Source organism: Gymnodraco acuticeps, unplaced genomic scaffold, assembly GCF_902827175.1.
Source record: "Gymnodraco acuticeps unplaced genomic scaffold, fGymAcu1.1, whole genome shotgun sequence".
NCBI lineage: Eukaryota > Metazoa > Chordata > Actinopteri > Perciformes > Bathydraconidae > Gymnodraco > Gymnodraco acuticeps.
The window spans coordinates 1,351,314-1,375,217 of record NW_022990014.1 but is presented as its reverse complement, the minus strand read 5'-3'; the positions used below and the strand labels follow the sequence as shown (position 1 = coordinate 1,375,217).

General features: G+C 41.3%; 1 protein-coding gene across 1 annotated transcript in view; it reads right to left on the bottom strand.

The window, feature by feature from the left end:
- Positions 1-23,904, bottom strand: part of LOC117544330 (FERM, ARHGEF and pleckstrin domain-containing protein 1-like) — a 56,916-nt gene that overhangs the window by 23,231 nt on the left and 9,781 nt on the right.

Below are 23,904 nucleotides of genomic sequence, written 5' to 3'. Positions count from 1 at the left end.
CAGCTACAGAATGTGTTTATAGTAGTAGGATAATGATCCAGGGCTGCGTCTGAGTTTGTTTAAATGACTTTCTCCTCTACTTTTTGGACAAAAGGACAGCGAGTCATAAGCTACAAGAATTTCCTTCAGACAACTGTGTTGCTGTAAATCTATGTGGTGTTTCTAAGAAATGACTCTCTCTGTGTTCCTGTTAATGCTTAGAGAATAAAAACGTAAGCTCTACCAGTTTAGAGGGAGGGTTACACTTCCACAACCAAATCCATAATCTTTCCTTAAAACAAGACTCCCGCCGTCACCAATCCGCCGTCACCAATCCTCCCAGAGTCGGTCCTTCCTGTGTGAAGCACCACTTTCTCTCTCAGTGCTGATTCCTGCAGCGCAGAGGGCATCCCACCATGGAGCACCAGCTGTTTGGATATGGTGATGAAGAGAGAGGCCAGAAGGAGGCTTGAGAGAAAAAGCCATCAGCCAAAATACACCCTTCCCATACACCGAGTGCTTCCTAATAGGCAAAACAACCTTTACATGAATTCTGTGAGTCATGTCTTCTGCATTGAATTGAACAAATGTGCAATGTAGAGGCTGCAGGAATCAGAACAGCAGATCTGAATACAGTAAAAGCTGAAGAGTGTGTCTCTCTTACTGTGGCACTCTCATATCCAGCCCTATAAATCAGCTGTCAGTGTGAAATGACCAGGGGCCAAGCGGAGATGGGTAAGGCAGAGGCTGATTAGAGGCAGCCAGAGCTTGATTAAATGCAGCTGTTGCAGAGCGGAGTTATGGTGCTGCCATGTGACACTGCCGCAACAACACAATAAGGCCACTGTCGTTAATGAAGCACAAGGCGCACAGATTGACTGCCCTCGTGACGCAGACAGTCAGAGGACACCATGTAACACAGACCTCACTCTAAAGTCTAATTGCAACAATGTAATGATGACACTTGGTGTTTAATCAATGTCTTACACAACTGCACTCTGGTCAAAACACATCAAAACAGCAAAAAAACACATTCTTACAAAAGTTTGTGGATAGTGGTGTATCAAGGGATCTTTTCATCCCTACTAAATCCCAGCAGATGTGACTTTAGACTTCTTCTAAAAGGAAAAGCACAGGTGCAATAAAAACGTCTCTTTTATTTATTTATGTATGTATGTATAGTTTATAGCCTATGCCCATCTGCAACAGCCGCCCCACGAGTGCTTTCTGAACAATTAGATTAAAAACATTGATGTCAAAAAAGGTTAAAACAGCTTATTCGCCTCGTATAACAGCATCTTGGCACTTTATCTCGATCTCCATCTGTGTAGGCAACAATGTCTGTTCAAGGAGCATTCAGTGACAATAGAACACTTTATTGATAGCTGGTAATGGCTGCCAAATGCAACGGCCAAATGTTCTCACAATACTAACGGTTTACAGCCAGGCCAGAGACACTGCTTTTTAGATATATGCGAATGTCAGTGAGCTAACAGGCTCAACATTACAATGTTAAAAGCTAATGTTTATCAGGTATATGTTCTATAATGATCTATGGTAGTTTAGCATGCTTATATTAACACTAAATACAATGTACCCCTCATTTTTGCATGCACTTGAAATGTGTGATAACTGTTTTTTTTTCCAAACCAAATTTCATGGCAATCCATCTGCTGGTTTTTCAATATTTTAGACGAGACCACATTTCAGACCATCCAACTTACCAACATCGTCATACACATTTTAATCATCTTACTTACTTGAACTAGCGGGTTAATCAAATGTGTTTGAGGTAATTAAAGTAACACTTGAGATTTAAAGCCAAAATATATTTACCGTACTCTGTCATTCTACTTTTTTATAGTATAAGTATAAGAGCAACTGCGATTTCTCCTTCTGATCCTGGCATACATAAATCCCTCTGTGACAACAGAAGCTGTGACTTGACACGTAAATGATGTGCAGATGACGCATTATTGTTTATTCTTCTCCATACATGCCACGCTGTCCCTCCCCCAGCAGAAAGGTTATAGTACTAAAGAAACATCATGCTCAGCAGCTGACATGTCTTTCTTCCTCTGCCATGCCAAGAAAATGACACCAATCTCCCTTTTGATGACCTCTATCTATAAAAGCACTGGAGCTGGTTTACACACGAGCAGCCAATTGCAGAGTGAGGCGACGCATCCTGATTCAGCGGTCTCAGTCTCGGGCCTGTCCGTCTGGGTTTATTGGTTTGAAACGCAGGCTCGAAGGATGCTACCACTGTTAACATGTGTGTGAGAGCTAGCATGCATGCATTGCTACACTGACCTCCACATGCTCCCACTGACAGAAGAAAGGCTAAATTAAGATGACAGCGATGTCTACACACATGTCCACTTGGGTTTTCGCTACAGGGTAGACCAGGGTACACCAGGGTACACCACCCACCCAACCCCCATCTCTTGTTAGTAAGCTCCTGTCAGCATAAAAAAAAACACATAAAGGTCAGGTGTAAAGTAGCTTTGTGTTTGCTTTACGGTTCCCCTCCAGGAGTTCTTGGTAAGGTCCACTTCACTTGAAATAAGCCAAGCCGGGCAGTGCTCCCCAAATCCTCCTGGGGGGGGGGGGTAGGGTGGGTGTGTGGCATGGGTGGTAAACAGACTGCCGATGCCTTCAGGCTCCAGATAGATGGACAGAACAAAGGGTATATGGGAATATGGGATTCATGGTGTTTGGAGTACAATAAAAGGAGGAGTTGATGATATTTTCCAAGCCAAGTGGTCAGCCATTGTTGGACCAGATACCAGCAGGGATTTCAACCTTTTATTCCATTTAGTCTTGTCTTGCCATAGTTCAGTTATACCTTAAAATACATAAAGGAGATGACATCTCACGGAAGGAGATTTCCAGCTGTGACATTCAGCATCATCACAGGAAGCTGATCGAGATGAAAGAGACTGTGTGATTTAAAGGGAATAGGTAGATGGATAAGTGGGGAAAAGGTCAACTTTGGAGTGAAACTATCTACAGTGCTCACCTGAAGACAGTAAAAGGCTTATACAAAATAAAGTTGTAGATGTTTCATGTCTTAACAAAAACCCATTCTCAAACCGACTTTTGGTGACTTTTTTACTATTTAAAACTTTGCCCTTTATATTCAAAACCAGAATCATGGTTCTTCTGAAAGTGCTGCTCACAGTAGCAGGCAGATACATTCCCACACTAAATCCTCCTTATGCCGTTATTGAAAACACATGTGGAGACTGCACTGACTGCCTGTCCCATACTCCCATGGGTTCAGTCACCATAAGGTACAAAAAAGAAAAACAGCCATTTAAAGTACCTCACATAGGCATCTTTGCACGTACTGTGGTGAAAACTGTGTATCCGCATGAGCAGATGTATACAGTGCGCTGTAAGGACAGGGAGGTCAATGGCAGCTGAAGCTCATTGTGATTCAGGTCATGTTCAGCAGAGGTTCCCAGGGTGACTCGGCTACAGAGAGGAGCTGCCAAAGAGAGAACAGTGGAGGGAGGCAATCCTGTCAAATTACCTGCATACTGTCACAGCACATATGGACGTGTGACCACGCATATGTTCGCAGTGGTGTGTTCATAATTAGGACAGCCTTAGTATAATTAGAACACAACTAAAACATGAATCCGTTTAATCTAGCTCTATACTAGAATATCTTAAACAGTGTTAGATTGACAAGACGTAATTTAATTATTTAAGTATCAAGGATTCTCCCTCATTTGTTTCTTATATATTCCAAGGAAAATATTAACAACAATACAATGAAAGGAAAAGTGATGATTGGGCTGCCACTGCTGTCAGAATAATTTTGTCACAGTACGCGAGCCTTCAGGCCCCGAGAGGGCAACCATGAAAAAAATGTCCCCTGCCTCTACAGCCACCTCCTCCTCGTCATTCTCTCTTGGACATTTCTCCCCACTTCACCCGCCTGTATGGGCTGCTAGTAAGTTAGTAACATATTGATTTTGCATACAAATAATTAAGCGTCCTGTTGAGAACGTTGTGCTGCTGAATACCCAGCAGCACATGACTCTGTGCGTTGGTGAGATGACCTCCCACTGTTAGTCAGAGCGCCATCAATCAGAAGACAGATAAAATGTTAAGGGTTTGCATCGTTACTGCAGACGCTAAACAAGCTGAAACAGATATTCAACCAAACATTATATGCTGTGCTTGCACATATTAAGTCACGGTATTATGTGAAACATGCACCACAACATTTTTTCATGCCTAACTTAGGGAATCATTCAAATAAGCAGAGGGCAAGTGGGGGTTTCCAGGCTGCTGGAATTACCAAAAAGATTGGCCTCCTTTTTCTTCATCTGTCTGAATCCCTTTCAGGGCGCTCTAAACTTTGATCCCATGCTGCCTATTCTCCACCACCACCCCTACCCAGAGCCAGGATTACTGTCACTTTAGGGGGGGGGAGGGGGGGATACGTCACTTCACATTTAGGCAGAAATTCCACATTTAGTTGAGCTAGATAAAAGCAGACTGAAGAGCTGAATAATACATTTTAAATGGCTATTATAGAATTACCACAGAAAGATATTCAAGAATAAAATGACTTGAAAATACTTATAAATCAAATATTCTCCAAAAAAAAGAATACTTCCTAGTTCATTTTATGTAGTTTATAAGTTATGATAGGATATTCTTCTTTTGAAACAGCTTGCTAAACATATATTTTTAATCTACAAACCTAAAAACTGCAGTGACTTCTTTTTTTAAAAGGACATGCAACTTAATAACATTTTTAAAAGTGCAACAATTTGGAGAGCTCAAAAACAAAGGAAAACTGACAAAGGTTGGCTGCTCATATAATATTTTGATTTTCTTATAAATGTGTTGTAAAGTGTATTAGTCATGTTTGTGTGAAAGGAACCACCCAATACCTGCAGAATTAGGAGACTACTGTGAGTACTGTAGAGCACTGTAACTGAAAGCGAAGGCAATCAATAGGTTAATTAAGAGATTAATTAGGTGTAACTGGGAGAGACAACTCCAACAAGGTCAGGCCAAGAAAAAGACAAGCCTTTCATATAGTCTGAACACAAAACGTGTCAACGGGGTAATTCTTAAATGATTTTGATTGATTAAACGGCCAGAAGGCGCCGACCCTGCCTTGCTTCACCCTCAGGACAGATGGTCTAATTATAAAACACCAGAGAGCTGAATTAATAGATCATCTAGTGGATAATACAGTTGACAGTAGAGCAGGTTCAAGATTACATCTGACATTAGCAGTGTCGGCCAAAAGATTAAGTATAAACACAACATGATGAGGTTTGTCTGAGGTTGGCAGTTACAACCGACCACAGAAATCAAGAAAATTAGGAAAAACAGAGATTAAAAGAGACATAATAGAACCAAAGAGTAGGGCTGCACGATTAATCGATTTTAAATCGAAATCACGATTTGAAATGATGCGATTATCAAATCGCAAAGCCTGCGATATTTTTTAACATATATATATATTTTTTTTTTACATTTTTTTTTTTTGTTCTTCTTGTGTATCAGAAGTGTTCTTCCAATCAGAAGTGCTGTGCTCTACATATGTACCAGCCATTGTTAACCAATCAGAAGTGGCCCATGATAGAAGGTGATAGACAGATTGATCCAATCACCTGCCAAGTAGTTTTGAAAGTGCCTGCCCTTTCTAAATGGCTTCCAATGGAGCGTTCCTAGATGGTTTGGTGAAACAAACCATCTGAGTCAGGTTAGTAATGCTCCATTACATGTTTTACATCTATTACAGGGTGAATCTTAAACTGAAGCTTGACTTTAAAGCAACCCAACGGAAGTTTCATGTAAGTTATTTCACTCGTAGCTCGGGCTGCGGGGGTGCTAGAGACGGGAGCATCTTGATGCAACCTTCCTAGCCGGAGATATGGCCGCATTTTACAATAAACTTCCGTTGGGTCGCTTAAAAACAAATATCGCAAATCGAATCGCAATATTTGTCAGAAAAATCGCAATTAGTTTTTTTTCCAAAATCGTGCATACCAAGGAGTAGTTCTCACTCTGCATTGCAAACTGGAAAAACTGCAACCTTGAAAAGTTACATCCAATCCACAATCTGTCACAGTCCCACCAAGCCCAAACACGAGCATAGCAGGGCTCCAGTTTCAGGCTCCTATATTCTCAGTAAACCAAACCAGTACACACCAGTATCATTTACGTCTCCTCTGAGCCTGCCACACCCCTAAGAACTACATTTTCAATCAGTAGTGGAACAGTTAGCAGAAATGTGGGCGTCTGTATTTGCATGGGCAACTGTTGCAATGTTTAGTTTCCTAATTAAAGAATGGGACACTGCTGGGACTTTAAGATGATGTCAGAAATCTCAAATTAAAATCAGGCTATGTTTAAAAGTTATAGGAACAGCTGTGAATAAGCGATATGGGAATTTACCCTGACAGATAAAGATAGGTCAGGTATATACTGCACTTTACAAACACCTACTCAAAAGATACAAAACAGATTGGACATACTTGCAGAAACATTAATATCCTGTGTATGTTAATTAACATAAGTCCATGTGACATCCTGCCTGTGTTAACAGAAGCTTGCTGATATTGGAGCAGCCCCACTGATCTACATAATCACTGTGATGTCTGCTAATGTGCGTGTGTGTGTGTGTGTGTGTGTGTGTGTGTGTGTGTGTGTGTGTGTGTGTGTGTGTGTGTTGGAGGGATCAAGACACAGAGAGCACGCAAATAATATGGGATGTCATTAACATGCGGTGTTTAAGAATTAATAGGAACATAATTATTATGTCGATCCTGGCTTGTAAATTCAAAGACATTAATAATCCTGTCAGGTTTTGATGAAAAAATAGCAGCTACATTAAACTGAAAAATGTAAACAAGGAAGAGGTTGGATACTTAAATACTACAAATAGCAAATGTGACAACTCGGGGACGTACGGGCGAGTTTGATCCATATACCATGGAAAATAAATGGTTTACCCAACCTTTTTTTATTGAGATAGCTATCCCATAAATGTTTTTCTTTAAATCATAAAAAAGGCCTTTTATAAGATAAGATATTAAAATGACTCATTTATGACATATAAAAGCAGCTCACATGTTATCTGGATCCAACATAACATTTTGATCTCTGCTTGAAAAACGTCTAAAAGAGCGAATCAATCATCAAATTAGCTGCCAATTAATTCTCAGGCAATTGACTAGTGGATTAATCAAATAATTTTGTGGGCATTTAAAACTACACCATGACAGATTATAATATCCATATCACCCACTCCTAATTAAAACTGAAACTAATGATTAGTCTCATTTCTTAAAATCTCTCAATTAGTCCTTCAATCTTTTTTGATTTAATTATATTCCAAGTCACAGTCGGACTCTAATTGATGAATGAATTGGGTTCAATACAGGTTAAAGTGACACATAATAGAGCACTTACATTGAATTGAACAAATACAAAGGCATGGTTTTTAACTGAAACAGTGACAGTTAAAAGGTTACGCAGCGTCCACACGGCGTCATGCATTGAAGTTTGCTGGTGAGCTTGTCTGAAACTCGACCAACAACCAATCACATGAATCTCCCGCCCCGGACACACAAACACGCGGTTTGATTGGCTAGAGCTTGTACTGGCATATTATTTGATTGGCTGACGCTTCCGCCGAAGCTTCAAAAGTAGAACATTGCTCAACTTTTGAAGCGAGCAATGCCAGCAAAGCGAAGCAACACTCCCACAATGCAGTTCGGCAAAGCGTGACCCCATTCAAAGTGAATGGGCAGAAGCGGTGAAGCTTCAACGCACGCCGCCGTGTGGACGGGCTGTTACTGTCAGAAAACATCACTCTGCTCAAACTCCTGTCCTGGGACAACATGTAGCACCAACACTCTCCCCCTCTTGTTGTCTTTACACTTCCCTCCTCCACAGGTTAATTGACTGTGATACAATGCTAAGGTAGCATGTGTGAAGAGCTAAAGCAGGCTCTGGAGGAATGTGTTGGTCATTGTTACTGTCTTGATGCACCTTCCCTTCGCCGTAATCTCAGTAATAAACCAGTAATAAATAATGACAGCTGCCCATGCTGCTTTACTAGAGAGGCCAATCAATCGGCCTCCCTAGAGATTAGCCTTAAACCACTTATCCCTCGGTGCAGGAAATTCAGAGGCCCTCTGCCCTGTGATGTAGTCCAGTTACTGATGATAGCCAATGTGACCTAACATCCAAACCTTGTAAATTAAAGCAAAATCTCATCTCAAAAAGGAAAACATTTTATAAAAAACTCCTTCCTCATATAAAACAATGCAGGTGCATTGTTTAAATGAATCTATGCAGGTGTTAAACTGTGGCAACCATTGGGCAGCCTGCATTAACCTGTTAAGCCCTGAGCCTGTTTTTCAGGTATCAGGCTCGATAATGACATTCCCAGAACAAATGACCATAACTTCACTTCTAAAAGGGGTAAATTAATAATCTTTTTTCTCAAAGAAATAATAAACCTGTGAGTTGGATGTAGAAAAGTCAGAATCAATATAGCATTTTTTTATTTTAAAGTTAGTTCAGATTGAACATAGTAAAAAATATATAAATTATGGTGTCCGTCCAAAAAAAAAACAACATATATAGTGAAAACCACCCTTGAATGATGGGATAGTAGACTAAAAGCTTTAGGAATCCAAACTATAACAACAACAAAAACCTTCTGGGGTCATTTGGGTGCATTTTCCATATCTATGGCTCTTTTTAACCGTTAGAGCTAATAGAATCGAGGGGAAGTTCCTAAAATCCATCTAAACATTACCCATTGGTGAATGAGTGATGCATAGCCAGAATGCCCAAAACCGGAAGCTGTCATACACTCTGGTAGCTCTCATAGCAACTATATATGAAAACTCCGTTATTGACATAAATATGAAGATGGATTATCAGTAATCATTTCAGACACATTGGATTAACCTATGGATTAACATTCAGTAGCGTTTTTATCGTTTTAATGCTATTGAACACGACTTTTTATCAGAACAGCATAAGTAAGACAATGTCCCGTTTTTGCTCCGTAAAGCTGTGTTGTGATGTCTGTGTTTGCTTCCCCTGTCGCAAGTTCAGATCGCCCTCATCTGTGGAATCTCAGCTTGCTAATCGATATCTTGTTTGTGCAGATCCGATATGTAATAAGGGTATTTATACCTAGAGTTCTGTGCTAAGTGTGTTAGCATTTTTTCGCTCAGGGCTCATTCGTTTTGTTTCGGTAAAAATTGTTTGTATCGTCAGTTAGCCGAGTTTCTTCCCGTTAAGTGGGTATGACACATTAATAGGTTTTTAAATGTTAAGAAGCCCTGAGACACAGTTTCGTGAAGAAAAAACCCCTGCAGCCCGGCCTCCGAGTTGAACAGGTTAAAAAGCCAGATTTTGTAAAAATATGAAAGATTATAATCAGTCAAATCCGAAAAACAAAGTCTAATATGTTCCTTTAAAATGTCTTCGTCATTAGCTCCCAAACTTCTCCAGGGATGCAAAGAAGCCGAACATCAATAAGTCAAAAATCCTAGGATTTAAATGTATTTACAATAAAGCTCTAATTATCACGTGGCCAGTGTGAGGGTGTACTGGGATTTCCCTTTCAGAATATAGGTGACCTTAGACCAAGCAGATGTAGAGACAAAAGCCTCCTACCAAGACCGCACTTCCTGTGGACGAGGATTAAGGTCAACAGCCAAGGAAGCACTCTCGGTTTTATAAAGCACCCGTAATGCGGCTGCTATAACCGGTGTACAGTCAGATGCCTATTGAATTCAAAGTAGGTGGTCATTAGATGCTTAAAAAATACTGTATTTGTGCCTCTAGGAACCCTGTATGGACACCAACATACAACACACTAATTAGTATATTTTTCTTGGATAATGCTAGAGGAAATGTCAGGGGATCCGGACACACAGTTGGATGTATCCTCTGGGGACCATGAGTGTCCCTATTAATTGACATCAATCCAATCCAATTCAGTTTTGCTGTAGTGTTTACCCTCTGTTTGGGTTGGCACTGACAGTGTATTTGTGATACTGAGCTGTTGTATTACAGATAAGGAAATAAGCTCGTTGGTAGGAGACGTGCATTAAGAAGATGGTGGTTAAGATTAAGAAAGACTCTGAGGCACACACCTGATTGCTTTGGTCCAGGAGTCAAGTCCCATTGACACATAACCTTCACTGCCCATTTTAAAGCAGCACAGTTTAAACCTTCAGCTTTCTGCGTCAGCCACCCGGTGGCAGGGGCATTAGTGCTGGTTCTCCACAGCGTGACAAATATGGACGCTATCCTGAGGTGAAATCTCACATTTAGGGTTGTCGCCGGAGAACTTGTGCACTATCACAAGCCTGCTCACAGAGCGGAGAGCAGGCCCAGCCTCTGTGAAGGCAGCTGTTGCTCCATGTCTGCAGGCCACCAGGTCCAACAGGAATTTCGGCCTCGGTGACTACAGAATACCAATTCCTCTCCACTGGAAGTCGGAGCAGAAACCCAGTAGCCATGGCAACATGAGGAAAATTGTAACTGGTAATCTTTGAGAAAAAATAATAATCATTTGGATCTGAAGGGAAGCATGCGGTTGAGGTTAAATAGTGAGTGATTATCTTTTTATTTTAATCATTATACGCTGCAATGTTCACTCTACTTTTAGAGGCACTGCGTTTTGCTCCATTTCTCCGTGTAATAATGTTGCAATTACTGCGACCATAACCGTGGTTTTTGGAAGCTAAAATACATGGGGGTGTAAACGCCACTCCCTGTTCAAGCACACCCAAAACCATCTCTATGAAATTAGTGTGACTTTAGGCTGACTAGCAACACACACACACACACACACACACACACACACACACACACACACACACACACACACACACACACACACACACACACACACACACACACACACACACACACACACACACACACACACACACACACACACACACACACACACACACACACACACACACACACACACACACACACACACACACACACACACACACACACACACACACACACACACACACACACCACACACACACACACACACACACACACACACACACACACAGCACACACACACACCACACACACACACACACACACACACACACACACACACACACACACACACACACACACACACACACCCACACTTCAGGGGACATTACATTGACTTTCATGCATTTCCTGGAGACTTATCCTAACCTTAACCATAACCAACACATGCCTAACCCTAACCTTACCCTAATCCTAACCAAGTCCTCACCCTAAAATTAATGATTCCCCTCATGGGGACTTCCATTGTGTCCCCATAAGGGAGGCGAGTCCCCACACGTGACTATGTAAACAGATTTAGGTCCCCACAAGTATAGTAATGCTAGGCCACACACACACACACAGATCTGGGTATAGGAACACTCTTTGCTCTCTCTTGCTTTAGAGTGCTGTGTGAAGGGTTCCCACTTCCCAGAGACAGAAACAACCCACTCTGACTTATTTAACAACACATCAACTATAGATGAGAAGCGAACATGAGTGTTTCTGGGACTAAGAGGTTTAAGGCAGAGATTAGGAGGTGCTGGCTGGAGTGTTTTTGGTTTGAATAAAAGCCTGGGGTTTGTCTCACCAAGTGAGGTTAGAAAGCCAACGCTGGGCACAACCCAGGCTCTAACTCGCACATTGCTGGCTCAATGTTTAACCAGGGACAGATCTCCATGGTTACCTACAGTGTGCAGGAGCATGGCTACCCTGTGCTTTAGTTCAGAGGATCAGATCAACAATGTGTTTAGAATCTGTCTACTAATATTGCATGCAATTTATCCACCGTTTGCTGTTGTAATCTTATGTTTTGTTTAATTTTATCATATTAGATACATACACTTTCGCTATTTACAACACATGGCTCACAATTGACTCTGCAATGTAATCATTCCACTTGAATTACTCATTTAGGTTTAATTCCACTAACTAAATACATGTGTATTAGGCTAAATGCTTCCATGCTGTTTTTCCGTTTAAAAGGTCAACTGAGAGTATGTAAGAGAGCACCCAGACAGACAACATTTCTCAATAATGAACTTAAATTAAATGTAGCAAGCTAGTCAATCTAAAAGACCTGTGTCTCCAGCAGAAAGTAAAAACAACACAATTAGACTGTCATTTTGTTACTCTGAAAAAGATTAACATCTGTAGAGTGTCAAAAACACGGAGGATATGTCAGCACTTAACATGTTTGTCCATCTTATTTAACTTCTGTGTCTCACAGGGACACAAATCAGGAATAATTCATTATGACTTTGACAACAGCCTGTGAGCTATTCTGCAAGCCCTTTCAATTACATACTACGTGTCATTTGCTGCTGTCCAGCTCCCTGAAATGCACAACAGACCAACCCCCACTGGTTGTGTGAAAGTGGATGTCCCCCAGGACACATCCTTTGATATCTATCAAGGGGCATTCCCACAGTGGCCCTCATTGACAGAGCCTTGATTCTTTTGCTGCTGGACTTCCGTGCATCAATAGAGACTGATGGAGAAAAGTTGTGATGCCCCATCTACAAAGGAGCCTAAACACCCTTATAGGAGAGGAAAGCAAAAGCAGGACAGATTAAATATTCTAGTTTGCTATTCTCCATGGTATCTTATGCAACAGTTCCCATTTTAATTATGGAGGCTAGATGGGAGAGTGTTGTCAGGTCAAGATCTATCCAGCAGGCATATGTGCAGCTGGGGTTTGAGATTTCACTCTCTTCCACTATTTTCTCTCTCAAAACACATTCAATCCCTTACTCAATCTTTTGGTTCATTCATCCTCTCTCTCTCCCTCCCACACATCTCCTCTATCAACCCAAGAGACCCCAAATTCAATTACCGGCAGGCAGCAGTGGGAGGCGGGCTCAGCTGCACAGGTACAGCTGCAAGGAATTCTAATGGGCAAGCATGTCAAGCAAATGCATCATGGGATCGACTTCACTGCAGGCCGAGCTACAGCACTGACCGGAAAACTGAGCTGGGATGAAATGCAGCGTTTCTGTTTTAATTACCACTGGAGCATGGCAGAAAAATAACATATGGAGGAAAAAAGAGCAGCATGGGCCTCTTTTGAGCAGCCCCACGCCACTCTAGCTGATAAGAACATTTCAGGATGTGAGAGCAGGGAAGGTGAAGCCAGAGCACCTGGAGTAAAATAAGGCACTACAGGATAAGGATAATCCCATGATATCACACTGCTAGCCGGGTCTGACATTATATAATTAGCCCTCTGAATCTCAATGAGAAATTCATAATTCATTGAAGAGGGGCTGTGAAGCTGTTGAGCCGCTGAAGGCTAAACGGCTCCCAGGAGGGCTTCACCCTTTATTTGAGACTGTAGGAGGACATCACAGAGGGACGGCTAGCTAGGAGCAGGACTACTGCTGCTGCCACACCCATCATGCACTGTGATGTGTCCCAACCCTGCTGCTGCTTAGTCAATGGGATGCTCTCAAGAGCTTAATGAAAGGATCAGAATGCTGTCATCAAAGGGAAACCTTCAATGGAATAATGTATGTACTTGAAAAGTCAGAGGATCCACCTCCATGCTGCTGTCAGAAAAAAAAACCCTACAAAGAGATCACAGGTTGTGTTAGCCTCATCCTTTCTCTGTGGATTGACAAACGGCGACACGGGCAGATAGAGTCGACTTCACTGCTGTCTGAATCAAACAAACATGAGGATCCTGCACAAAGAGACATCCATCTTTGTTACCATAGAAACAAGCCTTATTATAAAAAAAGGCATCACTTTTCCCAAAGCACCTGTGCACCGTATAGAAAGCAGTGCGGCATAATGGTGGCAGACATAACATGACAGCAAATAGTGACAGCTTTCATCAGTAGCTCGGAGCTGTCTGTCCTTCAAGGAAACAGCATGGATGATGCAGAGCAAATGGCTGGTGGCAATTAATCTGTGTTTACAACAGGTCTGTGGCTGCTTCATGAAAAAAAAGGAGACATGATGGAGGTATTAACATTCAAACAACAATCCCTCATTCCCGTAATGGAAATCCACCAGGCCCTGCTCCAAAAATGATTTTCTTTCAGTAGCAGTATCTCTCACAGGAAACCGTTTATTTATGCACATTCCTACCAGATGCACGATGCATATCTAATTTCAGCATGCTGTTAAGAAAACGCTCACAATAGCTGGGCTGATGATGGACAGGCACTCATTCATAGTATTAATCCACCACTGCAGACCAGACCTGACCGACATGAAAACACAGGTCCAAAGAATACACAAAACACATAGCGACCCTATTGATGGCTCATCTCCAGGTTGCCTCAGGCTTGGTTAAGTTCACAAGTTTACTTCAAAAACTCGAAGTAGCAGAAGCTGAATGTTGCAGACTGAATGTTGCATTGCTTTTAGCTATCCATTTTGAATTTCCTAAGCTAAATCCTCACATTACCAAGACATTATTAATGTTTACCCAACATAGATCAGTGACGGTGAGACACTGAGGTATGTACTGTGCAGACGGCCATAGCTGAAAGCGTAATGGTTGTCGTGATAATGTAGATACTTAAGATCACACAAATTTGCGTGCCTATTCATCTCGTAGATGTAGTTAAGATCTATTATTTTGTATCAAACCAATCTGTCCAGATACCCCCAGTTTAGATGTAAAATGCTTCAACAAATTGATCTGATGAAAAAGCCGTTTATCTTTATGACTCAAATGAAAGATTATGATTCCCAGCATCCTCTCTAGCATGTTAGTATTCTTAGCCATCAGCCACCGCATAATTCCCAATGTTGCTTCTCTCCTGTGTCTTCTTCGACCCAATTACATTTTTAGAATGTGAAGAAGGAAGATGGCTGTACGTGGGAAACAACCCCAACCCCATCCCCTGCCTCATGCCAGGATTTCAATTTCATGCCATGGGAGAAAGGCAATGAAGGGTTCAGAGTTCATGTGAGGAAAGGATGAGGATATTTTCAGCAAGTGCAAGAAGGATGAAAGGGCTCTAACTGAACACTGTTCATATTTTCCAGCTTCAATCTGTATCATTCACCAGTGGAAAATATGATGTTGTATTGCATTTGTGAGCCTTCAAAACCACCACAGCACTGGTTTTACAGAAGCAAATCATGTTATGGTGACATGTGATCACCTGACCTCAACCCCTTAAATTCTTGCCCCCCCCCCACCCCCCAAACACAATGCCATCGTTCAGGGAAACTAGGTCAAACAATCAGCAGCGTAACCAAGACACTAAAAATCCCCCAAAAGTTATTGTCAGTCAAGGAATTTGAATATGAAAACTCGTCTTGCACACGTCCCCACAGCCCACAGAGAGGTAGGCTGTGTCTCCTGAATAAGTCAGTCCTAATTGGTGTGCAGCAGCGTATCTCCATGCTAGCGCACTAAACTCACATTAATGCTCTGCATGAATACGCCCCCCCACCCCCTAGATATCAGAGGAAGACAGAGCTCTGCAGCATGGCAACCGGCTCAGACGCTCCTCGTCCACCTCTATGTGTAGCCATGGCAACCCACGCATAGGCCAGCGTGATTCCATGTGGCCTTTACAACATGCATCAATAGTGCTGAAGCGATGTATATTCACAAAGAGGGCATCACCCAGGGATCCAAACTATCACCTCAGAGGGAGTATATACACACACACACAGCTCAAAGGTTGTGGCAGTGGAGCCAACTCTTGCTTTCCAGCAGCAGAGGGACGGATTATAAACAACAAATTATGTGTTTCCATGGCAGGAGGCCACGGAGAATAAGAGAGAGAATAACAACGGATACAAGCAGGAGGAAGCAATACAATTGGGAAAGTGATCTTCGAGTACAGTAGCAAGAAATGTTTCCATTTTATGGCTCCCAAAAGTGAACAGATGTAATTTGTTAGCGGAACAGACAGCAGTGACAAACATCAGACGTCTGGATGCCGGTAATTCCCAGCATTCTCGCTGAATCAAGGCATCGTTCTGGTTGTCTCCACGGTCCAGCTGCAAACACTTTCTCGGGTGACATGGGAGATAAAATCAGAGAGGTGCTGTTTATCTCTAAACTGTCTCTAACAATCCTTTCATTCACAACTCTGTGTAAAGACCAGCTCACTGTAAGAGGGGGGAAGATTGCCTTGGTCAATCTCCTTTCATCTTTTTACTAGTTTGTAGGGGTGCACCGAATGGGAAATTCTTGGCCGAAACCGATACCGAAAATAGGAAACAGTTGGCCGAAAACCGAATGCCGAAAGGCCGAAAATGATTAATAGAAATATATATATATAATGTATACATTTTTTACCAATGTTGTTCAGCTACCTGATTATGGAAATAGACATGATTATGGCAACACTTAACTTAAATAATAATCACTATTATGGGTCCATAAAACATTTATTCAGCACTTTTGAATGCATACAGTACATTTATATATGTCATGTATTATTGCTAAAAAACATTATATCGCAGTCTTAGTGTCGCCAACTCGTTTCTAATATGCAAAGACAACAAATGCGTCTGATGTATTTTCGATCAGACGAGATCTCTCTCCCCCGTCTGTGTGCGAGGGTGGCGGGGCAGTTTACACACACGCAGCTGCTACATGCAGCGGAGCACACTGCGGAGATGGCGGAGAGAACGCGCTCCGAGGTGTGGTTAAACTTTACCCGTCTCGATGTGGAGAATACTTGTTACCATAAGTGCAATAAGAGTTTAGCATGTAAGCACGAGCAATTTGTCTAAACATTTAGCAAAAGTGCACCGCATGCAGACGGAGGAATGTACCGGGTTCGACCGTCTTTCTAGCAGCTCTGTAGCTCCATCACGAGTAACGTTTCCACGTCAGGTGTTATGTATGCTAGCAGCAACACACGGAGTTAACTACATGATACAAACATGGGTTAATGATTAGAGGAAACTGAGGTATTTAGTTTGTTAACATTTCAGCTATTCTGTTTACAGTCTGTCATCAGATTATTTAATACGATTTGTTAAAGGCTCAGGGCAATCTCGATGACAAAGGTCAATGTCCCCCCCCCCCCCCCCCCCCCCCCCCCCCTGTGAGCCAGCCGCGAGCATGGTCGCCGCGTCTTTATTAGGTCATCACAACAACACGTTAGGTTACCAACGTAAGCCTGTTCTGACATTCGGTGATATTTTTTCGGCCGAAAGCCGAAAGGGCCTTTTTAACCATTTTCGGCCGATAATTTTCGGTGGCCGAATATTCGGTGCATCCCTACTAGTTTGCTCATGTAGTTGCTTTAAAATGACATTTTCACAACAGAAGGACACCTTAAAAAACTAGAAATGGGCATCAGGGTATTGCTACAGTCACTCAGGGAAGTCAATTTAAAGAGACCCCACTCTTTGCTGTGCATGACTCATATTAGAGAACAGGGAGTGACAGTAATGGGTTTAGAAAACTCATTGACATGGTGGGAGAGTTGGATTTGTTGCTTTGGGCTGCATAGCTGCTACCCCATTCTTCCAAGCGCTCTTAAGTTACAGCCAATCAAATCTCCTTTGAATTCATATTCTGCCAATGACAGCCCATCAAGAAATATTGGTGCCAAATCATCCTCTGTGCCAAAATCATTCAACCACCACCTCTCTCAGTTTTCTTCCCCTAAAGAGCAGTGAGGCTGGGGAAGCAGAGCGTGTCCCCAAAGCAGCTCAGAGTTTAGCACAATGCTGCCAGACTAAACTTTCTTCCCGTCTCTGAGCTCTGCCTTCATGTACAGTCGACATGTCAGGTTTGAAATTTGCACAACAAGAATGTGCTTTGTCATTTTTACGAAAATAATAAGTAGCTTGAACGTTAGTCTCGCCATGCAGAGGCAATTTTGCAGAAGATGAAACACACACACGTGAGCATTAATTTGACAAGAAGATGTTTAATAAGCATGGGGGATTCCCACTCTCTCTATACACACTGTTGCTAACACAAAGTGAAGTCAACACAGAAAAGCAACACTCTAAACGTAAGTGGTTTAAATATGCTTATAAATCATGGTTAAAAATAAAAGGTTAAAGTGTAGAATGGTCTGGTATGACCCCTTGTAAAAAAAATATTCAGGGATTTAAAAGGAAGATTGGGTTACCTTTGGACAGACTAAGGCTAGCTATTACAACCTGTTTCCAATCTTTATGCTAAACTAGGCTAAGCTGCTCGCTGTAGCTTAATATTCAATGCACAAAAATAAGAGAGGTATTATTATTTTCTGCAGTGAGATAGCATGTGGTGACTGGTGAGTAGATTCCTCACATTGAAAACATAATTTACACACAGATAAATGTAATTATCTCATTGTATTATTAATGAATATTGTATAAATGTCAAATGTAATAAGTACTCTGATCAGTAAGTGAGCATTAGCCACTGGAATTAATAGAGTAATTGGTATTCAGATATATGCTGAAAAATGTAGCTACAAATGCATTTCGTACAGCTGATTCTTTGTATCCGGGAATTGATCTACAGGTAGCAACGAACAGAAACACCCCAGCGATTCCTACACACTGCCAGTCACTGAACAACCACTCAGAAGCTGTATAGGAGACACAGCTGAAAGAAGCCCTTCATCATGTTTCTACTCATTAAGTCCAGACCTCATTGCCATTCAGCCGACAACAAAGCACACTAGAGCTGTTCTAATTGCTTCCAATCACAATGAATGGGTGAGGGCATATGGGGGATAGAGTGGCAAAGGGTAGGATGATGGGAAGCTCTATGGACTAATGTGAGAGTCGTGCTCTAAAAGCCATGCAGGTCCTTCTATGTGTGACATAGCCCCCTTTATCTTGGGTGGTCCCCACTGACCTGTAAACATTTTAGTTATGGGAATAGGAAAAAGTAAAAAAACATCTCCTCAAGCATCATGTCAGTGTCCCAAAATAGGCTGCATATCGCTGGTCACAGGCATAGGGGGGTTTCATCTCTCAATCACTGCCTCTGTATCTGCTCGGCTGGGACAAATGTTGGAATTGCAAGTGATAAACTATAGATCCGGACATGGGGATGATGCATCGAGATCACAGACGGCTAGTCAGCTTCTCAGTGAGAGATTAATTACCCCCTGTCACATGGACTCTGTAGCTAATACTATTGTGGGTCGAGATGGCTCATTGAATTAGTATTTTAGAGGCTACCATAGTAATCTACGCTTCGATGTTGTATCTTTAATATCTATTATGTTAAGACAGATGACAGTGTTATACGTTATAATGATGGATTAGAGCCTACAAACAAGGCTAAAAGGGACGTCCAAAAACATCTTTAGCTGCTGATGTGTAATCTTAACTCACTGATCAGCTCTGATGCTCCACACCTACTACATTCTGTGATGAGAAAACAATCAGAGTTTTACTCTATTCATCTGCAATGTCTTGTGAAGTTGCCTTGGATGTGAAACAAGACTAATGCATCAGGTATATGAAGCTGTAGTTACTGGTAAAGTTGCACTTTGGGATACAAATCAGCATTTTAAAATGTTCACAATGACAATCCTGAAGTACGTACTGGCGTTAAGCAGGGCTCAGTGAATTTCATTAATTTTGGAATTATTCATTCGGTTTAAAGTAATGGTTTAAATGTTGTTTCCCTGGATATAGAGTCATAGGATCAACAAAGTAACTACGATACATCTTCAGGAAACCATGAGTCTGTAAAAATAATGTGTGTCAATCCATTAAGATGTTATTTATTATAAGATAAGATAGTTATTATATACTTTACTAGATCACTGACCATCTTAAACTGCTAATGTTGGAAGAGGAAGAAGAAGAGGACTACTAAAGTAATTCATATTTATCCTAAGGAACCTTAATTATTAAGGTAATCCACCCAGAAATTCTTGTTAAGACATTCTTTAGTTTTAGTTTAGCTGGTGGACCAGGCAAGTGTGGATAACATTATGTTTTACTTGTGCTTGTGCATTCACTTCCTGGAGACTTAATCAGTATTAAGGAAAGCAAAAGTAGTATATTGGAGTTTAATGAGGCAGGGTAAAAATCTCATATGGAAAGCAAATGAAAATGCCAAGAGATGAAGTGATCTGTAATCAATGAATTCTACATTTTCTCTCTGCACGGTTCCCCTTTTAATAAAAAGGCCTTTACCGTGAGTGTAATGGACAAAGTAATGGCTGGAGAGGACATATTGCAGTCCTCTCTGGCTCATTATAGTTTAACCCTTTAAGCTATCCTAAAAAAGTCAGTAAATGTTTTTTTAAAGACCACATTTACATAGTCAAAAGGTCCTTTTGTTCAGCCTCACAATGCTATTGGGTTGTAAATGTGTTTATAGGTCCTGCCCTCTGGCCATACACTCACACAACTTCAGAATCTTCAAATGAGCAACATCTCTTTGTTTTATTGGACTGGATATGAATGAATTGAATTGCATGTCAGATTCAAGTACGTAAAATGCCTCAAATATGTTTTGATTATTACAATGTCTAGAACATGTACATATTTAGTTATTGTGGAATACATTCATCAAATTTGATTTGGAGCAGCTTATGTATTCGTTGTAATATTACAACACTGGGTCAGTGTGGTAGTCAAAATAGCATGTGTCCCTGTCATGGAGATTGCCCTTCTTATATGTTCACATATGGAAATAAAACACTAATAGAAATATAATGTCTTTGATAATTCACTATAACTAAGTTCTAAATGTGTCCTCTGTAAGATTTTGAATTAAGACCAGAATTGAATAAATTAATACATTATTTCTGATAAAAGTATGTGAAATTATATCTGTAGCAATATTTTAAACTCTACTTGTATCTTATCAGTTAATTAGTTACAACAATACATTTAACTCTGGTTCTGGCAGAAACAGTTCTTTGGAAACAGTGTTGGGACACTTGGATGTATCCCTTTTAGTATGATAATTAGCCTGTTATCAGCATTGTGTGACTTGTTGAACTGGTTTACCTGCATGTGTGGGTGTAGGTATTCCTTTTATTATGATAATAGGCTAAGCCAGGTAGCATTGTGTGACTCAAGTCTACAATGTAAATAGGATTCAGATACTTGTTGCATCGGGACAACTGGAAGGGGGTGGTGCATGCATTCCTTTCAGTATGATAATAGGCTAAGCCAGACAGAATGAACACTTGTTCCACCACCCTATCTATTAATGCAGGTAATCTATTACAATATAATAAGCATATGTATTATTGATACATATTTATTAATTACTTTTTCCATTTCAGAATGCTACCAGCAAAGAGAGGTCCTCAATTCAGTGTGCAGGATGTGAAAGTGAGTTTGAGATGGAATCAGAGGACAGTGACACTGATATGAGTGAAGAAGAGGCAGATGAAGATGCCTGTGGCCACATGGGCAAGGAAAACCAACAACCCAATGAACCCCCAGGCAGTGATTATGTGGACATCGAGACACAACAACATAAACCCACCAAGCCTGTGACAGGTATCGCTGGCTGAAAAAAGATTTCATCAGTCCCAATACTGACTTTTATGGTTACAACATGGGAGGTGTGGATTTGTTGGACTCGTTTACGGCCAAATACAAGTTCCCCATGAAGTCCCGACGCTGGTACGTGTACATCTTCTGGCACACCATCATCCTTGCTGTGATCAACGCCTGGCTCCTCTACAAGCGGGAATGCAAAGCTCTAAAAGATGCCAAAGCAGGAGATCCTGAACAGGAGACAGTTTCAGGCAGATCTAGCATCCTCTCTCATCCTGGTAAGAGTGCATTTCTGCTATTTGCCGTTTGTAATATTTTTTTATATTTCACTGTAATATCTTTGACTTGTATCCTGATGTATTTTTGACATGTATCTTGATTGATTCTGTTCTAATCAGGTGAACACAACTCTTCTGAAAACACCCGAGAGAGGACGACCATCTTCAGGCAACGGGAGCCCAGCAGCGACGGTGATATCAAGGAGCCCGTTGAATGCTCAGAAGAGACCATCCTCAGGTGATGGGAGTCCACCAAACGGGGCCCCATCCAAGAGATCACACTGGATGTACGGAAGGACCTTGTGGCACATTTTCCAGTGAAGACAAAGAGAGGACGCTGCAGTGCAGACACTGCAGTAAAGGGTACACAAACACACAATGCACCAAGTGTGACTCTGCTTTTCCGATGATAGGAACTGTTTTTGGGAGTACCATTGTATTCATATTTAATAAATGGCTATTCATAACAAATATGACTGATGTGTGATTATTATTCATGATATACTGATATAGGGCTAAGTAATCAATCAATCCTGCAAATCAACCCTTAGTTGTTCAATATATTTATTCAGACAATGAGTAGAAATACAGAAATTCTGCTCCCAACTAAGCCCAACGTTGCAATATTACAACATTTCCCTAAAAACTAACCAAAACGTAAACATTTGAAAACTCTTTCATTTCTGCTCCAGAGGCTCCCTACAACAACATCTGAAAGGTCAAAATAAATTATATAAAATATATTTGTGCTTTACAGGGTTAAGAGAAAGAACAGAAGTAGTAGAACAACATGATAGAGAGAGATAGATTTGTCTCTGAGTTTCTAGTCGTAAGCGTCTGTGTTTCTAATTTCAGTCTTAAATAGGAAACAGGACATCACATGTTGGGTTGTATTAGTTGGTATTCTAGCAGTAAGGTTCAGCTAATGGGCCCTGACTGTTTCCTTCATTCATAAGAATGAGCATGACTCCTCTCTCTCTCTCTCTCCACTCTGCTTATCATCCCATCCCCCACCTCCCAACCCAAGCTACAATCACACTCCTTAAAGGCAACTTCTGCACAGCCTCCACCAGCCATCAGCAAACATAAGCGTCAAAACATGGGTACAGACAGAGTCACTGTATGTACGCCTGAGGACTACAAGACAGACAGAGGGCTACCGTCTGGATAACCTGCTCTGCTGAACTCTGCACGAGCATTATGGACAGAATCAGAAAATATTCCATAGAAATTTAGAGAAGGCATAACCGAGCCATTATTTTGACCCCAGTGTGCTTATTAATCAATGCAAGTCAACCGTTATCAAGGTTTGCTCAGCCAGACATCATCAGCATCAAAACAAGTATGTTCATGGCCAGAGTGCTAAGTAGGCCACAGCATGGATGTGACCCACGAGATGGCTCGATGGCCTCTTTTTGTTACTCAACCATCTGATATTCTGCCAGCTGAGGTGGAAACTTACCCCTCTGAACCAGAGGAGCAGGAACTGAAACCTGCCATATCAGTTACAGGGTGAAGTTAGACCTTTTGTCTTAAAGGGATAGACAGAAAAATCAAACCTCGAGCCTTTCTGACTATAAAATCACCTAAGATGAACTGCCTCTTCTCCAACATTACTGTAGGTTCCTGCTGTGAAAATAAAGGAGTAGATAATTGCTTGACAAATGTAGTTTGTAGACCATGCAGCTATCTTCTCACTTCACTGCTGCAGGGGATAGATTAACATCAGCAGGGAGATCTGGGCTAATTTGACGCCCGTCTTCTGTAGCCTCCGTCTCAGCTGGACCAAAAAAAGAAAACGGAGAGTTTTGGGATCTAGCTTACGCAATCACAAAGGAAGGAACTGTTTAACAGCCTTGCCAGAACAAATTATTTCGAGGCATCTATGGGCTCCAATGGGGTTTTCTCCATCAACTCTACACAACATATGTTGTCTTTAAACACTGAACTTTAACAACACTGAATTGAATGCAGAACATGTTTCATCTATTGCATTATTTTTTCAAAAAGATAACAGATCTTTCCACTCAGACTTTAAGCGGATGAAAATGTACTCCTCGCACACCTCTAGGCAAAACCAACATCAATGTGTATTTCAAGTGCTTACTTGGGACAGTGGACATAATGTGTGTTAAATTGAGCATGAATAAAGCTTTGTGTTCGC